The sequence below is a fragment of the Pezoporus wallicus genome, unplaced genomic scaffold, assembly GCF_028554395.1.
Source record: "Pezoporus wallicus isolate ANWC-B61680 ecotype Strahan unplaced genomic scaffold, APGP_CSIRO_Pwel_v1 scaffold_6446, whole genome shotgun sequence".
Taxonomy (NCBI): Eukaryota; Metazoa; Chordata; class Aves; order Psittaciformes; family Psittacidae; genus Pezoporus; species Pezoporus wallicus.
Genome location: NW_026636264.1, coordinates 5,702,131 through 5,726,823, shown reverse-complemented (window position 1 = coordinate 5,726,823; position 24,693 = coordinate 5,702,131). Strand labels below are relative to the sequence as shown.

Below are 24,693 nucleotides of genomic sequence, written 5' to 3'. Positions count from 1 at the left end.
GATTCTACCATGACTTGGGGAAATTACCACAGTATTCACAAGCTACCGGTATTGTCTCACCATCATTGATCTAGGTTTATGATTTTCAGAGAATCTGATTTTAAAGAAATAAATCTTTATAATGAATTACTGGAAAAATATTTAATGAAGTCTGCTGCAAATTTGATGCAATATATGGTAATGTTTTAATCAATAAAATCAGAGTGGCAGAAATACAGATCTTTATGTAACTCTATAGGGAATTCACAGTATCACAGTATCACAGTATGCTAGAGATTGAAAGGGACCTCAAAAGATCATCTAGTCCAATCCCCCTGCCGGAGCAGGAACACCTAGATAATGTAACACAGGAATGTGTCCAGGCGGGTTTTGAATGTCTCCAGGGAAGGAGACTCCACAACCTCCCTGGGCAGCCTGTTCCAGTGTTCCGTCACCCTCACTGAGAAGAAGTTTCTTCTCAAGTTTAAATGGAACCTCTTGTGTTCCAGTTTGTACCCATTACCCCTTGTCCTATCATTGTTTGCCACTGAGTAGAGCCTGGCTCCATCCTCGTGACACTCCCCCTTTATATATTTATATACACTAATAAGGTCTCCCCTCAGTCTCCTCTTCTCCAAACTATAGAGACCCAGCTCCCTCAGTCTTTCCTCATAAGGGAGGTGCTCCACTCCCTTAATCATCTTCGTTGCCCTGCGCTGGACGCTCTCCAGCAGCTCCCTGTCCTTCTTGAACTGAGGGGCCCAGAACTGGACACAATATTCCAGATGCGGTCTCACCAGGGCAGAGTAGAGGGGAAGGAGGACCTCTCTCGACCTACTAACCACCCCCCCCTTCTAATACACCCCAGGATGCCATTGGCCTTCTTGGCCACAAGGGCACAGTGTTGGCTCATGGTCATCCTGTCGTCCACTAGGACCCCCAGGTCCCTCTCCCCTACACTGCTCTCTAACAGGTCGTTCCCCAACCTATACTGGAACCTGGGGTTGTTCCTGCCCAGATGCAGGACTCTACACTTTCCCTTGTTATATTTCATCAAGTTATTCCCTGCCCAACTCTCCAGCCTGTCCAGGTCTCGCTGGATAGCAGCACAGCCTTCTGGCGTGTCAGCCACTCCTCCCAGCTTAGTGTCATCAGCAAACTTGCTGATAGTACACTCAATTCCCTCATCTAAATCATTGATGAATATATTAAATAATACTGGTCCCAGTACTGACCCTTGAGGCACTCCACTAGTTACAGGCCTCCAACTAGACTCAGCCCCATAGACTACAACTCTCTGGCTTCTCTCCTTCAGCCAGTTCACAGTCCACCTCACTACCTGATCATCCAGTCCACACTTCCTCAATTTAGCTGTGAGGATGCTGTGGGAGACTGTGTCAAATGCTTTGCTGAAGTCAAGGTAGACCACATCCACCGTCCTGCCATCATCCATCCACCATGTTATTTCCTCATAAAAGGCTAAGAGATTGGTCAAGCATGATTTCCCCGTGGTGAAGCCATGTTGACTGCCCCTCATAACCTTCTTATCCTTGATATGCCTTAAGATGGCACCAAGGATAAGGTGTTCCATCATTTTCCCAGGGATGGAGGTGAGGCTGACCAGTCTATAGTTACCCGGGTCCTCCTTCTTGCCCTTTTTGAAGACTGGAGTGACATTTGCTTTCCTCCAGTCCTCAGGCACCTCTCCTGTTTCCCAAGACTTGGTGAAGATGATGGAGAGTGGTCTAGCAATGACTTCCGCCAGTTCCCTCAGCCCCCGCGGGTGCATCCCATCTGGACCCATGGATTTATGGATGTCCAGATTGCTCAACTGGTCTCTAACCCATTCCTCATCGACTAAGGCAAACCGCTCCGTCGACCTGACTTCATCTAAGGTCTCAGGGGTACAGGGCTCTTCAGGACTGCCTGCAGCAGAGTAGACAGAGACAAAGAAGGCATTCAGTAACTCTGCCATGTCTGTATCTTCTGTCACCAGGGCACCCATCCTGTTCATCAGTGGGCCTACATTGCCTCTGGTGTTAGTTTTATCTGCCATGTATTTGAAAAAGCTCTTTTTGCTGTCCTTGACCCTTCTCGCCAGGTTTAATTCTAAGGATGCCTTAGTCCTCCTAGCTGCCTTCCTACATCCTCTAGCAGCGGGATATTTCATGGATAATGGATATTTTCTAGGACAAAATAATGTCCTGGATTCAGCAGTAGCAGTCATTTTTCTCCTTCTTAGTAGCTGGTGTAGTGCTGTATTTTCTACTTTAGCTTGAGAACAGTGCTGATAACACACCGATTTTTTTAGTTGTTGCTAAGTAATGTTTATTCCTGTCAAGGACTTTTCAGTCTCATGTTCTGCAAATGAGGAGGGGCACAAGAAGCCTGGAGGAAGCAGAGACAGGACACCTGACCAAAACTAGCCAAATGGGTATTCCATACTACAGCACATCATGCCCAGTATTCAAAATGGGGGGAGTTGCCCAGAAGGCCCAGATTGCTGCTTGGGTTGGGCTGGGTGTGGGTTGGTGGGTGGTGAGCGGTTGTATTCTCTTCCCATATTATTTCCTTTATCATTATTATTATTGGTGGTAGCAGCAGTGATTTGTGTTATACCTTAGTTACTGGACTGCTCTTATCTCAACCTGTGGGGTTTACATTCTTCCCATTCTCCTCCACACCCCAGGGGGGGTAGAAAAGGGAGGAGTGAGCAAGTGAGTTTCCAGCTGGGCTTAAACCACGGCAAACAGGTAAAACAGTTCAATGTTTTCCTTTAATGACCTCAGGTGAAAATTCCCAGAGACCAAGTGCAGAACATCCCAGCCATGCACTTGACAAGTAACTTCTTTGTGAGGTCTGTGTGGAGCTCATGTATCACAGCCTGACATCTGCCTCTTGCCTCTTCCCGTCGACCCAAGGACACGACTCTTGGCTCACATCCCATGTATTTTCAAAATGCTCTGCAATGGGTTGTTTTCTGTGTTTTCAAAGTGTCATGCACACATGATCCCAAATCAGCCTCTGATAGGCTCCCCACTTCCTGTCTCAGTAACTTGTCCCAGTAACTGTGCAATTGTTGTAAACTGGCGTATTTCAAATGCACATCCCCCACTATATGGCCATGGCAGCATGTACATTAACATGGTCACATCTTTACCTGAAATAAAGACCTGAAAGAATTTTAAAAAGTTATCTTATAAATATTCATGTTGAACATCTCGTACTCTTTTTACGGAACAAAATTGTTCAGCTGGCATTACCAGCAGGCATAAATCTTCAGACAAAGAATTACATTACTCTCCAGAGACCTCCTTCTCCCTCACATGCTATTCACAAATGACCTATCATCCAAACTGTTGATTTTGTTCCCATTCCCTGTTCTCTGTATTTGTAAGCATTATAACACCACTTTGAAGCTTCCACATCATACCATCTTCTACAGCAGGGTCTCAGCATATTTCACAGATGTTAATCTGGATCTGAAAAAATAAATTCTTAAAAATCCTTAACAGCCTTCATTTTTTAAAGGTAGAAAATGAGGTGCAAACAGGTTATCCATAGCCTTTCTGCTGAAAAGCTGAGAATCTGTGCCTTTGAAATCAAGAACAATCAAAGCTCAGCAAATTGGACTCGGCAAAAGCTGAGTAAAAAAGCTCAGCAAAAGGAAACAAAAAAAGAGACAGCCCTCATCTTAGACTTGCAAAACTATTTATCACTGTTTTTTGCACAGAATCGAATTCCCATGTTGCTCTACAATAACTTTGTTTAAAGTTATGCAATATGTAACAAAGGTTGTTCAGACTGTTTCTATAAGAATTCTAATATCGTACTAGAATGCTTTGATATCACGGAGTTAGACTTGCTTAGAAACAAATAAAATACTACCCAGGTAATAATTTATATTTTGCTATTTATACTACCCAGATGCTCATTACCAGAGTATCCAAATGCATGCCTTTGTTCTTTATCCGTTTCAGCTAAGCTCCAACCATTGGGTGAAGTCTTGAGTGCTCTGAATGGCATCATGCTGCTGCAAGTCTGACCCGAATGTTCTATAAATGCACCACTACAGACCAGTAACTACATCCTGGAATGAGTACTGAGACCAGCCAGGCCTTGATTAATTTAAGGGAAGTGATTATTTGAAATACAGTTACTCTGGGAAGGTAGTGTCTAGCATATAATTTTGAAAGATGCTCTGCTGAAGCAACCTAAACTCAGTTTTTGCTGCTTGTGCCAAGCTTTTGAATTCTTTGCTGATGGGAAATAGAAGAAAGGAAAAGATGTGCATCATGTACCTTGCTATAGCTCCTATGTGACCTATTTTCTTCATACCTTGTTCTAAAAAGAGAAATTTAGACTGGGGAGTTGGATAAGGCTAAATGTTTCAGAAGGATCTCTTCACATAGTGGCATCTTGTTCCATTGAAGACTTCGGAATTTTTCAAGTGGTTTCCCATAGGAAGGGAACTAAGATTTCACCTAAAGTGGTTTTGATGTTTTACTGACAATTGTAATTTACAAAGCAGCACTATGGATACTCACTAAGAAGACAGAGTACAGCTTCAGGACATACAGTGGGGCATGGAAAGATGTATCTTCACTCCTAAGGGAGGAAGCAAGACAAATATAGCAGATAGAGAACAAGTAGAGGTGAAGGACGTAATGAAAACTAGGAACAAGCAGCATTCCAGACAGAAAAGATGCAATACATGATATTCTCATAACAAAATGAGGAATAGTTAAGTACATTAAGGGCTGCAATTAAAAAAATTCTGGGAAAATAAACTGCTCACATTTATATGAAGTTCATATCTATGTTTTATCCAGAATAATTATGTTAATAATATCATGCTTATGCCGTTGCCTTGTAATGAAGTGTGGGTGTTTGTGAAAATGGAGCTACTGTAATGATTGCACCTATTATTATCTGGAAATAAAGGATGAGATTCATCTCAGTTTTACAAGAGTTGAGTATTGAGTCTAAGTTCATTATCTAGACTCCATTTGGAGTCAACTGTCAAATAAGCATTTCACAACTAAAGATATCTATGACAGTCAAGACTGATAGCTTTTGGACTTGCCGTCTGTTATCATTGAACAAGAATCTGAATTCTAACTTTACTTTTTAGCACATAGCTAAAGTTAGATACTAACTCTTAACAGTATTTTTTCACATGAGTTTTTGAAGTGTAGAAATTTAGAATTATAGAATCATAGAATAATTAAGGTTGGAAAGGACCTTAAGATCATCTAGTTCCAACCCCTTGAACACCGCCAGGGAAGGAGCATTCACTACCTCCCTGGGCAACCCATTCCAGTGTCTCACCACCCTAACAGGAAAGAATTTCCTCCTTATATCCAATCTAAACTTCCCCTGTTGAAGTTTTAACCTGTTACCCCTTGTCCTGTCACTACAGTCCGTAATGAAGAGCCCCTCTCCAGCATCCCTATAGGCCCCCTTCAGATACTGGAAGGCTGCTATGAGGTCTCCACGCAGCCTTCTCTTCTCCAGCCTGAACAGCCCCAACTTTCTCAGCCTATCTTCATACAGGAGGTGCTCCAGCCCCTGATCATCCTCGTGGCCCTTCTCTGGACTTGTTCCAACAGTTCCATGTCCTTTTTATGTTGAGGACACCAGAACTGCACACAATACTCCAGGTGAGGTCTCACGAGAGCAGAGTAGAGGGGCAGGATCACCTCCTCCGACCTGCTGCTCACGCTCCTTTTGGTGCAGCCCAGGATACAGTTGGCTTTCAGGGTTGCAAGTGCACACTGCTGGCTCATGTTCATTTTCTCATCAACCAACACCCCCAGGTCCTTCTCCACAGGGCTGCTCTGAATCTCTTCTCTGCCCAACCTGGAGCTGTGCCTGGGATTGCTCCGACCCAGGTGTAGGATCTTGCACTTGGCATGGTTAAACTCCATAAGGTTGGCATCAGCCCACTTCACAAGCGTGTCAAGGTCCCTCTGGATGGCATTCCTTCCCTCCAGCCCATCCACAGAGCTTGGTGTCATCGGCAAACTTCCTGAGGGTGCACTCAATCCCACTGTCCATGTCAGTGACGAAGATGTTGAACAAGACTGGTCTCAACACCGACCCCTAAGGGACACGACTCTTACTGGTCTCCAGCTGCACATTGAAATATCCAGCCAGTTCTTTATGCACTGAGTGGATCACCTATCAAATTGATGTCTCTCCAATTTAGAGACAAGGATGTTGTGTGGGACAGTGTCGAACGCCTTACACAAGTCCAAGTAGATGACATCAACTGCTCTATCCCTGTCCGTGAGTTCTGTAGCCTCATCATAGAAGGCCACCAAATTGGTCAGGCAGGATTTCCCCATAGTGAAGCCATGCTGGCTGTCACCAACACCTTGTTGTTTTTCATGTGCCTTAGATTGACTTCCAGGAGAATCTGCTCCAAGATTTTGGTAGGCACAGAGGTGAGACTGACTGGTCTGTAATTCCCCGGCTCATCCGTTTTCCCTTCTTGAAAATGGGGGTTATATTTCTCTTTTTCCAGTTGTCGGGAACTTCACCTGACTGCCATGATTTTTCAAAAAACACATGCTTAAATATTTTGCAAGATCTCAACCAGGCATTTGTGGGGAATAAAATTTGAAAAGATGGCTACAATTTCCTTACTTTCTTTATAAATTATAATTTGAAAGTAGTTCATTTTGTTCAAGTAGCAATTAACAAAACACTTTAAGTATCTGGGATTGTCAGATTACACCTTTAATGAAACTGCATAAGGAGATTTTGTCAACCTATGGGAGTTACTTTTAAAGAAAAGGAATGTATAATGCAGGCGTCTGTAACAAACGATGCATTCCTGACTGCTGTACCACACAGCAAACCTTTTATAAAATAGCTGAATGTCATCTGCATAGCTTTCTCATAAAACAGAAATTTAATCAATAGGCTTTCTTTTTTAATGGCATGACTATGTCCTGACAACTCCAGTGGTCCTTAAATATAAGTCAGTCACCTCAAGCAGAGCCACGTGTATTCACTGTTCAGTTTTGTACATGGTCATACCTGCATCAGATCTTTGCATTAAGTGACAAGACTTTGCATTCAGTGCGCTATACCAGTTGCTGCAGCACTCAGAATGTGAACAGGGAAATCTCTGAAAGCAGAGATGTTAGCTGTTCTAAATAAGCCATGGCTCTACTGCAGTCAAGGATGCCTGTGGTCAAAATTCTGAAGGGCAAAACTGATGCACTTAATCAATTTGCAAAGCTTTGGAAATGAAAACAAATGCTAACAGTATCTAACTCCTGGACTTCATTCATAAGGGGAAAGGTTTGTAATTTCATTTTAATCTGTGCTTCCTCTCTAATCCAGACTGGCCATGCTATTTTGTGTTTAGAAAATCAGATGCCCCTGCTATTAATCACTCTACTTCTTGTCTGACTCTTTTTTACCTTCACCATATCAGACTGGGAGAAACAGTTTTGGTATTTATATCTTTGGTTGATATGCAGAACTGAAATGTTCATGACTCTCAGAAGTTTCACATCAAGACTGTAAAAGTCTGGAAATCAAGAGATACAGATTTGCAGCTTCCCTCCTGGTTAGCCTGCCCCTTCACCCATTTTTCCCCCTGCTTACTTTTTATGCTGGAGGAAAAGCTCAAGAAAAAAGACACCTCCATTAGGGAATAAAGACACAATATATCATCTTCTTAAGAGGAGAGGAGCAAAACCTACCTATAACTTTTCTCTGATTCTTAGAAACATAAAAAATAAACACAAATTTAGCATCACTTACTTATTTGAGTCCAAGTAATCTTTAAGGGCTAGCTGGTTTACATTTTGCCTTTACTCCTGTTAGACCCACCACAGTCTAAGAGACCCCTACTCCAAAACAGGAGCCAACATTTGAAAACCAACACACTGCTGGGAGGAATCGATGACAACTTTAGCTAATTTATAACAACTTTTGCTGTTGTGACATGTTTGTAAGGAGTGTGACAGTGAGAATGCTTTGGACTTCTTTGTACAGCAGCTAACACAAGGAAGAGCCTGTCTGCATGGGCTCCCACTTGTTTTGAGAAGGAAGTGTAATGAAAATAATGGACAATTTTGAGTGGATAACTTAAATCAAACACAGTGAAAAAAAAAAAAAATTCCTCATTCACTTTCTCTCCAGGAGTAGAGAATCAATTACAAATGTATGCTCAAATGATCACTTGATCCTATATTGCCTGTGCCTGGTAAACTGCTTGGTGTGTTCTTATGCCCTTTGCTATTGGCCCTGCTTCTTCAGGGCACTTGAGTACTTTGCCACATAGATGATCAGTACAGGAAAAAGAGATGGTATAGGGCTTACTGCCTTTTACTGCCTCTTTTGCCTTCGTACCTTCTGCTAAGATAAATGGTTAGCAAGGCAGCATCCAGTTGCTTCTCTAAGCTCAGCATAGAAAGAAGCCAACACCCTGAGTAAGTACAAAGAATGGCAGCAACAACAAAATCGTATTTATAGGAAGCTCTGCTGGGGGGATTCTAATTTAATGATGATTTCTTTTTTACATCATTGCTTAGGCTGGCCTCGGTGGTGACTGCTCAGGTGATTTTCTCTAGTGATCTCAGCATGTCCTGCTGTGCAAAAACCTCCATTCATTCTTGATTTTCCTCATTTCTGAAATTTTGTATTTGTAATTCTATTTACTCTGCTGCTTTGCAGATTTGTATGGCTTTTTCCAAATTCAACTCACAATTTTTATCAGATGCTAATATATCTTACCATTACTTCAGGTCACCTCTAAGAATGTGATCCCATGAATTACAGAAAATTAAACTTCCTGCCTTCTTCAAGGAAATAAAATTTTCTTCAAACTACTCAAGTAGCTTCCAGTATTCATGAATCCAGAGTTTTACTTTAAAGCAAGCATAAAATATAAATACTAGATAAAATCTGTGGTCCAGGAAGCTTTTACACTAATTTGACATATGCAAAAACAAAGGGTGAAAGAAGCGGCTATGTAGTTCCCAAAACATAGATTAGCTGTTGATTTAAACTTTTATATTTTGTATTGTCTGCTATTTCAAAACATGTCTACCAACACTGAAAAATTATTTTTATTGTTTTCCTTTTCTGATGATGATTCCTTTTTCTTGACTGATACGTACTTTACAGACAAAAAGAGTCCCAAGGAGGCATTTTATTGTTCTCTCAGAATTAAGAAAATATGCATATCCAGTATTTCAATTATCTCTCTGCAGGGCTGTCCTGGGTTCAGTAGTAGCAGTCATGTTTCTCTTTCTTGGTAGCTTGTGCAGTGCAGTGTTTTGACTTTCGGCTCGGGAACAGAGCTGGTAACAATGATGTTTTGGTTTGGCCAAGGACTTTGTGAGCCTCATGCTCTGCCAGGGAGGAGGGGAAGCCAGGAGGAAGCAGAGACAGGACACCTGACCCAAACTGACCAAAGAGGTATTCCATACCACAGCACGTCATGCCCCAGGATGTAACTGGGAGTTAGCCGGAAGGGCTGGGAGACTGCGGGGTTGGAGGAGGTATGGGTCAGAGCTTGGTTGGGCTGAGGGGGGTGAGTTATCGGTCGGCTGGTGGTGAGGTGTTGTATTCTCTTCCCTTGTTATTTCCTTTATCATTGTTATTATTGGTAGTAGCAGTAGTGATTTGTGTTATACCTTAGTTACTAAACTGTTCTTATCTCAACCCGTGGGAGTTGCATTCTTTTCGATTCTCCTCTCCGTCCCTCCGGGAGTAGGGGGAGGGAAAGAAGGGGGGTGAGTGAGTGAACGAGTTACCTGACTGGGGTTAAACCACGACAAGGGCCTAAGGTGGTCATGTGCTCTCCACCCATATGTCCCCCCTCAAATATTATTTCTGGTTGCCCTCACCGTCATCTGTAGTTGTGGGGAAAAAAAAAAAAAGTATTATGGACTATTCAAGCCCACTTCAGCCTCTGTAAAAGCAGTCAATCCTTGTACATTCAATATCCCTTGTATAAGCCCTATACAGGACATGCTTCCACAGAGCAAGACATTTGCTGGGGGGGGGGGGGGGGGGTGCCAACATAAAGCAACTGTTCATATTTAACCTCGATGTAACATACCTTATTCATAAGATATTTCACTCATGGGTCCATATTTTTAATCAGTGGAGAAAGATGAAGAGTGAAACTGAGTATCATATATGGAGGAAGGCAGAGGTCATCAAACCTCCATGTCATCTTGAAGAGCCAGTAGACATGTCAGCAATGTGGAATGCTCAACAGTGCAATACAGGGTTGATGTCCAAGGAACGCTTTACTATTTTCATGGATAGGATCACTGGTTTTATGAGCACTTAATTGTCTTGTTGACAGATCACCATCATTCTGCAAGCCTATTCGGTATCTGTCCAAAATTCAGATCGAAGCCCTAACAGGTTCTGGCTATTTTTCATGAGGATGAAAAAACTGTGTGAGGGCTCTACATGCTCTGATGTTTTACGATAGTTGCCAAAGTGTAAAATGCACTGAGTCTATTAAAGACATCAGACTATATTTGGGGAAACTATCTGATAAACTGAGGAAAAAGTCCATTTAATTTTATAGTTAGGTTAAACAATAGGAGTGCTTTGTTTTTCCTGTGCTGCACTTACTAATGGAATCACCTCTACCAAATAAAACTAAGTTATTTAATTGCTTAATAATTTGTTATGTTCAGTTAATGTAGTAATAATTCTAGTCTACCAATTTTCTGAATAGCATTTTGCTGCTTTTGTAATATTTGCATAGAAAATCAATGCAGTAAATTATCAAGATAATTATGAAATAATTTCTTTTTCTTAGGGAAGTGTATAAAGATTAAAATTACTGTCAGAAAAGACTGAAGTTAGTAACTCTTTATTACTTTTATAATAGAAAACAAAGAAACAAACAAAACTGATCAAGAGGCCAGAATAATTCTTGTATGTGTGGTACAGGATGTATGTAGCACTGAAAGAGTAATAAACAGCGTCAGAGAATAAAAAGTCCCTTGCATTTTTGAACAGATGAAAGCAAAAAATACAGAAAACCAATCTACTGTCTTACACTGTAAAATACTTGTGCAGGTTTTTATTGAACTTTGACTTTTGTAATTAATTTAAATATGAGTGATCAAAAAGACAGATAGTATCTCAATTTGATTTATTGTAGCTACAGCATTATGGAAAAAGAATGCATTATATTTTATAATTAAGTACTCAAATATTTAACTCTAGTGGGTCTTAACTAATTTATATTTTTCAGACACCATTGAAGTGCCCTTTTATTGTACTAGAGAATTTGCAATGAGCATTTCTCAAGGGACCCAGCCCTGTAATTGGCTGCTTCATCTGTAAAAACCAACTGGGTTTCTTTGAATTTGCATGGGTGAATGCAAATCTGCTCAAAGGGCAAGAAGCTACATTTACAGATGCCTACTTAGTCGCCTGCTGTTACTGTGTTTGTTTCCTGCCTGTTACTGAAGTGTTGGGGATAGATATGTCAGCCTTTCAGGGTATAAGCAATCAGGTTGACAATGGCTGCTTTCAGCACCTCTAAAAACCAAACCCTTTATAACACAGGTTCTTAAAATCCTGAATTTGATAAGACTGTAGAAATGATTATGGATACATGAGAAGGAAATAAATAACAACAGGAGAAAGGAAAAACTGCATTACTCTTGTACAGAGACAAGAGACAGGCTAAGCAATATTTATAAAACTAAAAGAAAACATGAGCAGAGAGCCTTAGTCCCATTTACATGCACACCCTTTTACTTTATTATAGCAGTGCTAATAAAATGTTCATATAGTTATGTAAAATTAATTTGAGATGTTATTAATCTCTTCTTTTAGAAAATATTCTCAAATAGTGTTATTAAGCCAAAATTATTATCATTTTATACAGCTTTGGGTTCTTCTGGGTTCTTAGATACAGCTGTATCATTTCGTTCAGCTTTGGGTTCTTAGTCCTGAAGCTTCAGTTTAAGGCAATTACAGTCATCTGCATATAGACCTTCTTTAAATGCCATTTGATTAGGATTCTTCATATGCTTCTTGGGGATTATTATATCTGGATAATACATATATGCGATTTCCAGACCAGTTTAGTTTTTTAGAACACATTTTCTTGCTTCTTCAATGAAAAGTTATTTAAAAAAAAAAAGTTATTAGAGAAAATCAAGTGGAAGAAATTATATCAAATTAGAGATAAAATGGATAGCATCAGTAGGGCAAAGTTTTTGTAAGCATGAAATGAGTAAATCTATAAATGAGTAAAGCTGTTCAGGAAATATGACGTTTCATCGCATATTTCTGGCCATAAAGAGGTATCAGATTTTTAGTTGCAAAAGTTAACGGATAAAATAGGGTTATTGTCTATTTCTTGACAGATGTAAATGACTAGTCCAGATGTAGATGTAGATATCATCATATGACCAGATGAATTTTGGATGTATATGAAAGATAAATTTGTAAGGGGAAAAAATTGAAGCTCTTATGAGAATTAACAGTATTACAAAGCTGAAGAAATTAATGACAGAAGTGAATATATCAAATTACGTCAGTGTAGGTTAGGGCATTACATGTATCTGTAAAAACTATCAGCAATCATAAATTTTTCTTCCTTTTTTTAAAATAAATTTTTAGTTTACATTTTCTGCTTGGAGATATGATTAACATTCCCCTCACTAAATAATCACATGCTCATCAATAAAGTTAACAGTATCTGATATAAGCATAGTTATGCTTACAAGTGTATTATGTTTATTTCTGTACCCGTATGTTTTTTAGTGTGCACTACTTGAATTAACAGACTCTCATTCTCCAACTGTTTCTTCTTCAAAAGCGACAGCTATACTCTGTTGATTCTAACTTTATGGCACTTTCAAGCAGCTTCTTCTGCTATAGTTGACTTCTTTTGACATCAAACCTCTAACACTCCCAGTGCATCCTCACAAACTACCGGGAACAAATATGCAACATGTTCCTCAGCTTGAAAACTTTAAAGTTGACAGCTAAAATGTCAGTGACTTTTTACAGACACCTATATTTATTAATGCTTCAGAGAACATATTCTCTCTAAAAAAAAAAAGGCACATCTTTAATAACAATAAATAACATTTTATTTTGATGTTGACATGCTATTATTTATAACTGTGCTCACATTTTTTCAGAGATTCTATGGTCTTCACTTCATCTTAAAATTCACTAATAAATAGATATCTCCATGAGTACTCCTTCTAAAATTAATTAGAAAATTAGAGTGCAATTAAAGTTGGGAAAAACAACAGAAATTAGATACTAAACAAGTTCTTAGACATACACTAAACAAATTCTTAGACATATTTGTATTTCTTCCTAAGTAACAGTGCTTTGGAGTTGTATTATTCCTTAACTTATTGTTACACATCTCTTGAAGAAGTAGCTTTGCTTATTTTATATATGATACTGTTGTTCATTATCTGTGTACATCCAAACCTATTAAAATAAAGTGGAGGATATTAAGTTTCACAAATATATCTGCTTTAAGTAGAAAGCCCTTAGCTCACTAAAGATCTGATTTTATGTCATATCATAATCCAGTGAATGACCTCCAGTTCCACAGATTCTTATAGGCCTTGAACAGGATCAGCATATTTTAAGAGTTTCCCAGGTCCTTACAGGATTGAGCCAGGAGTAAAAAAACTCATAAGAGACAAGTAAAGAATTATTGGCAGTTTCACAGACCCAACTTCTGAAAACAATACAAGAAAACCATGTATCTACAGTGCTCAAAAGCCCTTTGCATGGAATGAACTCTAAGAAATAGATTACAAAGCCAGTAACAGCCTAGCACATGAACCACTGTGTCTAACTCTGTTCTAAAGCAGGGTGAAGCTACTCTTGATAATCCTTTCTTCAGACTTCTGCAAAAAAGACAGGAACTTTAGTAAATCATCTGACTTCTTAAATTAAACAATCAAAGGTAGGAATTGCAAGGCAGCTCATACAGACCCATAGGACTGACCAAAGTAGAAAACTACAATTTTGAAGACAGAACCCTTGGCAGCATCTACACCAGCTAAGACACAGGCTGAAGGGCCAGACTCCTTTCATCTATACTGCTAAACATATTGCTCACTTTATGGGTTGGCTTGAAGCATTGATAGTTCCTGTAAATACACCATTTATTTATTTATATAAGATGTTAATAAATATGCATTTTCTTAATCAGCCATGTACTTGAGCTTCTAGACCAGTAAAGAACAATAAGGTATAGAAGGAAGTTTGCTTGTTTCTAAAATTAATTGCTATATGCCATAATATTGTATCATACTTCTGATTCCCTGCGAAATTGGCAGCTATCATCAGCTTGCAGTTAACTTGGTTAGCTCATTTGCAGTAAAACCTGAGACAATGGATGCTTTCACAATCTCTATACTTACATGCCAATACAAGTTTCAGTAGTGTTTAACACTGCTAAACATTGCTATTGTACTTCAGAAAATACAAAATTGAGTTTCAGCTGTTACCAGGTTTTCATATTGAGGGAGCAACAGTTATCTGTACTTATCAAAACATGGAATTTTTTAATGAATAACAATAAATTGTTCTGAACAAAACTAAAATACAGCAACAGCTGGGTTACCTCATTAGAAATTTTTCTTAAATAATAGCTGAAGCATTGACATAGGATTTTGAAACACAGAGTAAGAAGTTAAGTTTAGAAATCTTTGCGTTAGTTTCCCACATTCCTGATGAAAATTTGTCCCTCTAGTAAACTGCAAAAAGATAAGTGATATCATTATACTAAAGGTAACATTCATTAAACCCAGGAAGGAGGACATTAAAAGGCCAATTCATCTCCAGTGTTCTACCTTTTACTGTGTGTAACCAATTGTCAAAATATTTAATGGTTGCATTTTTTATAAATTGTCAAACAACTTTGGTTCCTATCATACACTAAATACAGACTGTGTTCAGGATGGGCTTCATACAAAACACTGTTTTCAACTTTATGGTGTGATTAAGAAGGTGCAAACCCTGTCAGTCTTATCAAAACAGTGGAAGTTGAATCCATACAATTTTTTCTACACTTCTACAAATACATAATTACATCTATTCATATGAAAGGAAGGGGTGTGCCTTTTTAGATATAATAGCATATATCAATAGCAATTATCCCTTACCAAAACATTTTATCATGAAACAAATTTCTATGATAAAATAACTGTTTCTGAAGCTCCTTTACTCTGAAACATGACTTGCAGAATACAGCCAGCCACATGAATTTCTTCACTGAGATTGTTTAAATTATGCTAGTAACTAGTTTATACTTGCGGTATATGCATATTCAGCAGTGCCATAGAATTCTGTTTTGTCTCACTGATTGGATGGCTAGAATTTTCATAAATAAAGGCTGGGGAAATCAAAGAGTTCTGAAGATAGACACGTAGAATGGCATTCATGAGGCCACAAATATAGACATCGTCAGTACAGATATTTTCATGTTAGCTAGTTGTCAAGACTTTTTCACAGTGAGTGGAGTAAAATTGGCACTTTCACAGCATGAGTCATCTCATCCTAAAATAGATGATTAAAATAGGTCAGATGAATCATTGGCTATTGCTTTCTATTGACCTTGAAGAGAGCATTGTGTTACTAGCTAGTCTGTATACACATATAAACCACAGACCTATGAAGCTGGGTGAGAGGGACATAACCCAGTTTATCTTTGGAAACAATATTTTCAGAACCAGATTTACAAGCATGTATGAGAATAATAGACTAATATTTCCTAATGGGGAAGAATATTTGCATCCTATATGGAAAATAAGCTGAAAGACAGTACGTGTGATTTAAAGGGATGCCCTATGTCTCTATGTAAAGTATTTGGATATAGTAGTATCCTCCTGGCTCTAGAAAATGCGTACGCTCTTTGAAATATTATCATAGTTCTTCAGTACAGCATATCCATATATGAAGACCTTGATATCATACAGGAAATGGCTGATTCATTTGAGCAAAACAAAGACTTCAAATACTTTTGAATTAATTTTGAAAGATTCTGATTAGATGACAAATAGCTTTGCAGTAAATTGCAAATTCTCCCACTAAAATTAAAATAAGAAACGTGCACATGTAGTGAGGTTTTGAGTGAGAAAACTTATAACTGAGCCTTTAAATTACAACTACACACCGCATACACAGAATACTTTAACACCTTCAAGCATCTTCTTCCACTGATTTATTCTTGTGTGGACACCCACAAGGGCATTTCCTTGAAATCATATACTTTATTGTTAACATTTGCTGCTTTGCTAGAAGTGAAGACCAAACTATCTCAAATCTGTTTGACTACAAGATATCTCCCCACTTCAGATTTAAATGAGACTGTACTAAATCTGGTGTTCAAAGAAAATCTGCTTCTTGTTTTTTAAGTCAAAGGGAGTTAAATCCACTCATTACCTTTGAAATGCACTCCTAACAGTCTAAAAATGGATTGAGGCATGCAGTGCTATCAATTCCTCAGTGATCTTTATTTCCAAAAAATATGTAAGTATGGTAAATTTGCCAAGTTTTGTAAGACTGTGTACACATTCAAGAGATTTTTTATTTTAATTTTTCAAATACTCAGGGAAAGGTCTTACCAGAAATGAACTTTTAGGGTACAAAACTGTTTACAAATTTGGATGAAATCTGGCAAATAACTGTGAGCTTGGAAACATTTAATCTCCATATTTTTCTAAAAAAAAAAAAAAGAGCAAATTATTTTTAAATTTTTAGAAATTATAAAATCAGATAAAAAATGAGTTAAAAGAAAATAACCTAACCTATTTCTCAAAACTCTTGTTACAGTTATTGGTAGATTATCCTAAATCCTATCTAGTCAGGTGTTTTGCTAACACAGGCCAAATAAAGTCAAGCATAACAGGCAGATATAGCGGTCAGGACCTATATTTCAGCATACAAACAATATTGTACTTGTCTCTCACCTTCTCCTCATACTGGCAGTCTCTTTGTTCCCTATATGTACAGCTTCTCTTGTACTGCACAGTGTACTTTGTGAATATTGCAACGACTAGAGTCAGAACAATGAGAAAGTAACTCTTGTATTTGTCTTTAAAAGGTACCTGTAATGTATATGGCTGTATTTGTCCACTTTGTCCTAAGCTGAATTTCAATGTTACAAACTCACCAATTTTTTAGTGTATTCATACAAAGACTATTTGGTCAAAATACAGCATCAGTATGCTGTTTTTCTTTTAGGAAACGTACTTTTTCCTTCCAGTTATAAATATTTCACCTTAGTCTCAGAAGCCTTCCTTTATTTCATATGGGTTAATGTGTGTTTTATTAATTCTTCCCCTCGATCTACTGATGTCAATAGCAGAACACATCACACATTTAGCTTCCATTAAAATCAAGGATGATCAAGTAATGTGAAGGAAATTCAGTGAGAACTACATCTGTGAGAACAGCTAGATGCATGTAGTGGCACTTCTTTCCAATTATAAGAACAAAACAAATAGGAAGGCTTTGTTGGCAAAAGTAAACTTCATGATTAAGAACTCTTTTGGTTGTTTGTTTTTTTTAAGAAATTGCTAAGTATTCTTAAAAAAAATGCATGAAAATAAAACATGAATTATTTTTTAAAGGAAAAAAAGGTTTTTACAAATGCTGTTTATTAATAAGTGTGACTGCCAGCTGTTTTTCTCTAGAATAAATATTTTTATTCATGGTTATTTGGAGAGGGGACTTTATCCACATGTTAGCTTCCTGTGATTTTCTTTTCTTTTTTTTTTTTTTCCTTATAAAAATATGTAATAGGTCTTGAGATGTGGAGGTTTTTTTCATCTTTTAATAGAAAAAACAGCTAGGAATACCATTTGGAATTTTTACTTTGCTCATCCTTACTGTTTTTTTTAATAAGGAGAAGTAAAAAAATGGAGAATATAAGGGAAAAAAAAATTATTTACATATATGCTTAAAAAAAATTACGTCCTTGTAATATCAAAAATTATTGAGGTGTTTCTCCTTTTTCCTATTTCTATTTCTTATTTACTTGCTTCCAACATTTTCCAATGAGAAAGTCTAAGCAACCAAATTTTTTTTGCCATATTCTATTTAACTTTTAAAACTTTCATTTCCTTATTGGAAATTAAACCAAGAATAGGAAAATTAAAAAATAAAAAAAAAAAAAGGAAGAAAGAAAAGGAACAGTACCACAGTAAAGGCTAAATATTGAAAGGTAGGGTGAGTAGGCCACTATTTAATTTTCTCACAAGATGTTTTTGTCTTTAAGTGATCTCATAGGGTTTCATAACCCTGGTCTGGATACTGGAGAATAATATTTATAGCTCTACAATATCAACAAATAATACATTAAATCAATTTATTTGCAAATTCTACTTCCCTTTAAAAATAATATTCATTACCAATTTTGAACAACTGTCTGTGGCAGTCTAAACATGTAGTGTGTATGTAGCAGAAGGAGGATTGTCTGGAGAAACTGAAAGTAAACACTTTCATCACACCACTAATGCAAATGCATGTAACATAAAAATAAGAAGGATCATTTTCTCTTATTCATATTCATCTTGAAGTGAAACTGCAACTGAATATATGAATCTTTTTTTAACACCTTCTGAAGTACCAACAGAACCTAGGAGATTCATCATGAAAGTTGTTCATTCAGGATGGCATTTTTAAGGTACACAAGGACCCCTGTTTCATCCTAGTTCTCCTTCTAAATTAAAAGTATTTTGAGAATAACAAAACAGATTGCTTCTTGTGCTATGAAACAAGTGGCTGCTCTCAGGCTGCCATAACATACTATTGGCACAATTAAAACTTTTGCATGGATAAGGATCTTGCGCAATATTCTCTAGATGAACTGCCATCACCTTTGAAGAAAAGGCTGTAGCAAGTCCTTTTCGTTGTTCCCCACAGATAGACGGAGACTGTTTATAGGTTTACATGTGAATTGTTAAGAAGTTGTTGTATCAGCTTCTACTAAAGTAATATTAGCAATTAACATGTGGTTTTAAAAATCACTCTTTAAGGAAGGAGAGAAAAAAAGAAAAGCTAAGGATGATTTAGAGCTATGTCACATCAATTGGCCTATGATTCTGAACATAGCAGCAAATTCAGGTATACTCAAAGACTCTATTTCCATGAGGATGCCTTTCCTAGCAGAAACTACTGTCCAGTGACCTGTCCTGTTACTTTTCTGGTGTTTCTGGTGTTTTTGCCTCTTTGCCTGACAACAACTTTTGACATGACCATTTTGATTGCATATCCACTGCTAGATTTTTTACACCTGAAACTGCTTCCATACCTAAGTATGGAAGTACCTAAGTACCTAAGTAGAGACTTGCTGAACATCTTTACCTGTAGGTAATGCCTACAATGTAATAAGAGGTGAGATGCAGGATGCTGGAACACTCTACATAGTGGCAGCTTACACAGGACAGAAACAGTAGGTGTAATGAAGGTGTAAACAAGGTGTATTGTAGTAACAAATTTCCAAAGTCTAGCAGGAAACCTAGATTAAGGTTACTAAGGTGTGCCTAATAACTTCAAGGTTGACTTCATGGCTACTGTCATCCCTGCAGGTTACATGAAAGGCCATGGGAATGAATGACTATAATCTACCTAACATCCCACGTAGTTTTAGTTTGATAGATTTCAGATAACCCACAATCCTTTGCAACATGTGCATAAAATGCACTATGTGCCCACTTTGCTGTTTAACTGTCAGACAGCATAAGTGTTGATCCATTCTTTAACAGAGTGAAAATATCTCAGGTATATGGTGTTCCATAGATTTATTAGCCTGCCATCTGAAATCTAACCTGCATTTATAGTATTTATTTACTTCCAGAAGTGAATCATTTTCCATTTTATTCTGTTTAGTATTCCTTTTCCAGGCTCTCATCCAGCTCCTCTTAAATGATCAATGTCAATGGCGATTATGCTTAAATATTCCTTTTAAGACAGGAGATACCATCCCACATACTTTCTCAATAGGCTTGCATAACAATCCAGACTACAATGCCAGATCCCTTTCCTTAGAGAGTCACCACAACTTCAGCCCATGACTATGCACATTTCTTCTTCTTTCAGTTTCTTCTCTTGCTCATTAGGTCTGTATGTAGAGTTGGGTAGGAAAAAATGACATTATTATGGTTAATTTTAAAGGAGGCTGGGGAAAAAAATACTTTTTTTCAATTATGCGTATACTGTAAAAATTCAACTTGTCATTGAAAACCAAGTACGAAACTTGGGCTTTTTCTTTGTAGACAAAAAGTAATCTTTGAATATAAATCCAGGCATATTTCAGATGCATTTCTGTAGAATTGGAAAAAAATCCTTTCTGCCTAGAAAGAAACATTTTTTGAATATTTTTTTACCCATTTCTTCTTTATGATGAGCTTGCTTATGTAATGCCTCTTCCCCTAAAACCCTTTTAATCATATTCTTGCAGAACAGTCTATACATCCCAAACTTTTCCCAACAGTGCTAGAGCAAAAATGGACAATAGAAATCTTTCAAACAAATAATCAAGTTGAGCATGTGTTGATTTTAAATGCTCTATCCACTTGAATTTTTAATTCACTTTCAAGTCCCTTCTCTCTTAATTATCTGTTCAGATGGTAAGTGGTATTGAGGTCACGCTATTCTAAGACACTTATCCATGAAGTGCTGAGTTCACTTCTACTGCTGTATCAATTCCTATTATTATTAAGTCAGTGAAGTGGGCTTTTACACACTGATTTGGATGAGGTGAGGTACCTGAGTCTCAGAAACTGAATTCATTGCTCAAGAAAGAAAGCTATAGACTGAAAATCTGCTCTCTGAAGACAGTTTAATTTGAGGCATTGTGTCATATCATTATGAATTCCATATTTCATTTACTCACTGAAGCCCAAGTTACTCCTGTTAAAAACTGTCGTACTTATTGATGCATCAAGCTGCTTCACTCATCGAGTGGACTGACTGCTTTAGGCTTCTTCATCCATGGATTGGACTGACTACTTCAGGGGTTTTCTTTGCATTCTTCTTTAAGAAAGAGCTCTCTATTTTACAAAAGCTGGTTATTCTCCCAGAAAGCATTATGCTTCAGGAAAGTGATGTCTCAAATGGGGTACCAAAAATTAGCAGTCAAATATGAAAACCATATCTAAAACTGTGGCCATGTTCTTAAAAATTTATATTGCTTCCTGAATTGTGTTCATGTACAATCAATATGCTTTTACAGGGATTAACTTGGGTTTTCTTTGGTGTAAGCAAAAGTTGAAAGGTGGGGAGGACTTAGGTGTTTTCTTGTAGGTACACCGCCATGGGCAGCATAACTCCTACTTGCTTTAAAGAATGCAGGTGAGAAAGATAATCTTGACATTTTCCACAAGCAGCTCAGCTATTCCACTCATCTTCCTCTTGAGCAATATAAATGGTACACATTATTCTATGTGCATATATCACTTAAAATTGACTATATATCAGTAAACATTACTATAATCCTAGCACATTATTGTTATTGTTATTATTATTAATTATTATTATTATTATTATTATTATGTCTAAGCTTACATGTATACAGACATGTACACAGCACGTTTCTGTGCGTAACAGTGAAAGGAGAAATTCCATACAGGTTTTTATACTGTTGGGTTTTTATCTTAAGGCATTTGAGGATCTGGTCCTTTTCATAGAGTGTTTTATAAGTTAAGGGTTGCAATCTTACACGGGTTAGTTGCTAACAAGCATTGACTTCAATAAGACATTGCTTCTTTCCCATTTTCAGTTCATTAAAGTGTTTATCAAATGGAATTGTTCAGGGTAAGGTAATGCCAGAGTTAAAACAATATGTTCATTATATCATCTCTCACATAAAAATCTAAAGGGCAATTTAAGTGGACTTCTTGGATGATGAAAGTTTCTGGAGTATACAGTATCAAATACTTACATTTATGTTAAGGCATATTGGTTGTTGATATTATTGGAATTGGTTAGAAAGAAATTAAAAGCGTCAAAACAAGAGAGTAGCCTACTAAAATAAAAAAAATGAAAATTTTTCATATAAAAGTTTTTTTGACAACCAAACTGAAATAACGAATATATTTCTAAGAAGGTTTAACTATATTTATCCTAGAATGATTCTAAGTCCATTGAAGTCAAAGGCAGCTGTTCCACAAGTTCACTGAGTTTTGAGCTGAAATCTTGCTGTGCCCTTACGTGTTATTTTCGTAACAGGAGGGACCTTAGCAGTCTGGAAGGCAATTGAAAGAAAGAATGAAAATATTTATCTTAGGAAACATCCAAAATACCTTTGACAAAAAATATCCTGACATACCTTTAAAGATTTTGTATGCGATTTTGTACATTTGTAATTAAAAATGCAAATATAATAATTTTTATTCCACAAAACTACAAGAAATATGTGAAATGCATAATTCTGCAAACTGTACCTGCCAGTTAAAGATAACAGCAACATATTCTATTGCAGCAACATTTCATGGTAGATGAAAATCAAAGCTGAATAAGTCCATGTAACTTCTTAGCTAATTGCCTTGTACAGTAGAAAATGATTTTTTTTAATTTTTTTAATTTTTTATTTTTTTTTTTTTTACAGAGGAGTTAGTGATTTGAAAGGAAGTTAAGCAAAACAGAACTTACTCTGGAGGGTCAAAATAATATTTAAGTACAGAATAATGTTTAAAGAACAGCTGCAGCTTAGTATCCACCTGGCCTAAGCAGCAGTCATTGTAAATTACATTGAATGTCAATGATAATTACATAATAGTATAAACTTCATCTTGGTTTCTGTGTTCAATGTTTTAAACAGCAGTTCATCAGAAGTTTAGTGACAGTGTATCTATGCATATTTCATCACAGAATGAATGCAAAACATAGACCTTCTAAAAGCCTTAGTTTTGACCCTGTGTAAAGTTGTTCCACAACTCAGTGGAAATGCTAGCAATGCAGTATAAACACCACGAATGAGGTCAGTAACGGGTCCCTACACCACCACAGGTTATATTGTTAAAGAAACAAAAAGCAACCCTAAAGACAAGAAATACTTGCATGCAGTTAGCACTTGCAAAAGCTTTCCATTCCTGTAGCTATCTTTACACTATTTGACTCATTGTCATTAAAAACACAGTATTAGCCAGAACAGGTGGTATGGCGATTTCGCCACAGCACTGTCCTTTGTGAATAAGTGTCTTTCTCTATATCAACAAAATCTGTTTCAGAAAAATATATTATTGTGCTATAAGTAAATTCTCCTTCCCTTACATCTTGTTATCTACTCTCATTAAATTACCCCTTCTCTCAGTAGCTCACCAGTTCCCTCATTCACCTATCATTATGTCAGAGCTGATTGAGAAACATTGAAAAGTGCTGGACTTCAACCCTAGCCCAGCTTCTGCACTCCATCAATCAGCTCAGTAAATCTGTCAACCTGCCCTCATCTTCCAGCACCACCCCAGTTCAGCTCCATAAAGAATAGTTATTCCTTAGCTTCCTCACTTTACCCTGCAGTCTCTGAGAATCTACAGAAGTCCTCTTTATGCAATGAATCCAGAGAATAAACAAAAAAATCACTTCATGGCATCAAATAATCCTCACCCTTTCTACCTAAGTAAGCAATTTACTCCCCAGATTTTTTTTCCTTTAATTCAAAGGACTAACTATCTTTGGACCATGATGCTTGACAAAGACAGAGCTTTCCCAGTTGGAGTACAAAGTGGATTTACAGGCAATAACTAGTGTGGTTTTTACCCTTTGCAAGATGTAAATGAAAATCTACACGTCGATTTAAAAGATCTCCATGATCATATGTTCTAAGATAAACAAGTCCTGTTTTTTTTCAGTCAGCTACACACACTAGAAAAAGGGAATAAGGAAGCTTTTTGTGTGCATTTCATGCTTTCTTAATACGATCGCAAACATTTAAATTATTTGATCAGATCAACTCCTGTTATTATGAATGTTTTAATCCCAGCTCAGTGGAAAATATTTCTAGAGGAATTTCACTTTGCAATTATTTAATCATCCATAAATGCTGTTTTTCCAGGGACCTTGAAGCATTGTTGTTGAACTATATTATTATATCGATCCTCCAGACAGGAAAATACACAGTAGGGAAGCAAGGCTGAGAACCAGATGTTCTGGATTCCCCTCACATCCACTGCCTGTCTTCTCACTTTCTATGCGAATGCATTCATTCAAGGAAGAGGTAGCAAAGCCTTTCTCAAAAAGGAATGTAGCAATTTTTTTTTTTAACATGCTTGGCTGGTGAGTAGAGTGCATAAATAAGGAAGGCTGCATGCAGCTTAAAACAGAGTAAAAGGTAGAAGAAGCTGAGGTTTAGAAAACTCCGGAGTTCATAATTGGCTGGATATTTACAATACTGCAGGAAAGCACTTTGTCTGGCTGGTGCTTATTTCAGTTGTGCAGCTTGTGTGACCAGACAAAAGCTGGATCTTCTAAGGCAGGCATCCGCATCTAGAATAAGCAATGGTTATTTGCTGGTTTTACACAGCCCAAGATCTTTAAAATGGTGGCTTCCTCCCCCTCATGGCCAATGAAGATGCCTTGCCATTTTTCATGCAGTTCAGGTGTGGAGAGGGAAAGAAAAAAAAAGGTATCAGGAGTCATGAAGATTAACTGTTTTGGAAACAGAGATAAATACACCCTCCTAGAAATGAGGCAGAACAGGTGTTGAGTGTTGCACGTGCA

General features: G+C 37.4%; 1 long non-coding RNA gene across 1 annotated transcript; it reads right to left on the bottom strand.

The window, feature by feature from the left end:
- Nucleotides 1-13,765: 13,765 nt before the first annotated feature.
- Nucleotides 13,766-23,615, bottom strand: LOC130593996 (uncharacterized). Its single transcript, XR_008970948.1, has 3 exons — nucleotides 23,248-23,615; nucleotides 16,596-16,690; nucleotides 13,766-13,871 (listed from the first exon to the last, which is right to left on the bottom strand). It is a non-coding gene; the product is annotated as an uncharacterized LOC130593996 (long non-coding RNA).
- Between the last annotated feature and the right edge of the window lie 1,078 nt (nucleotides 23,616-24,693).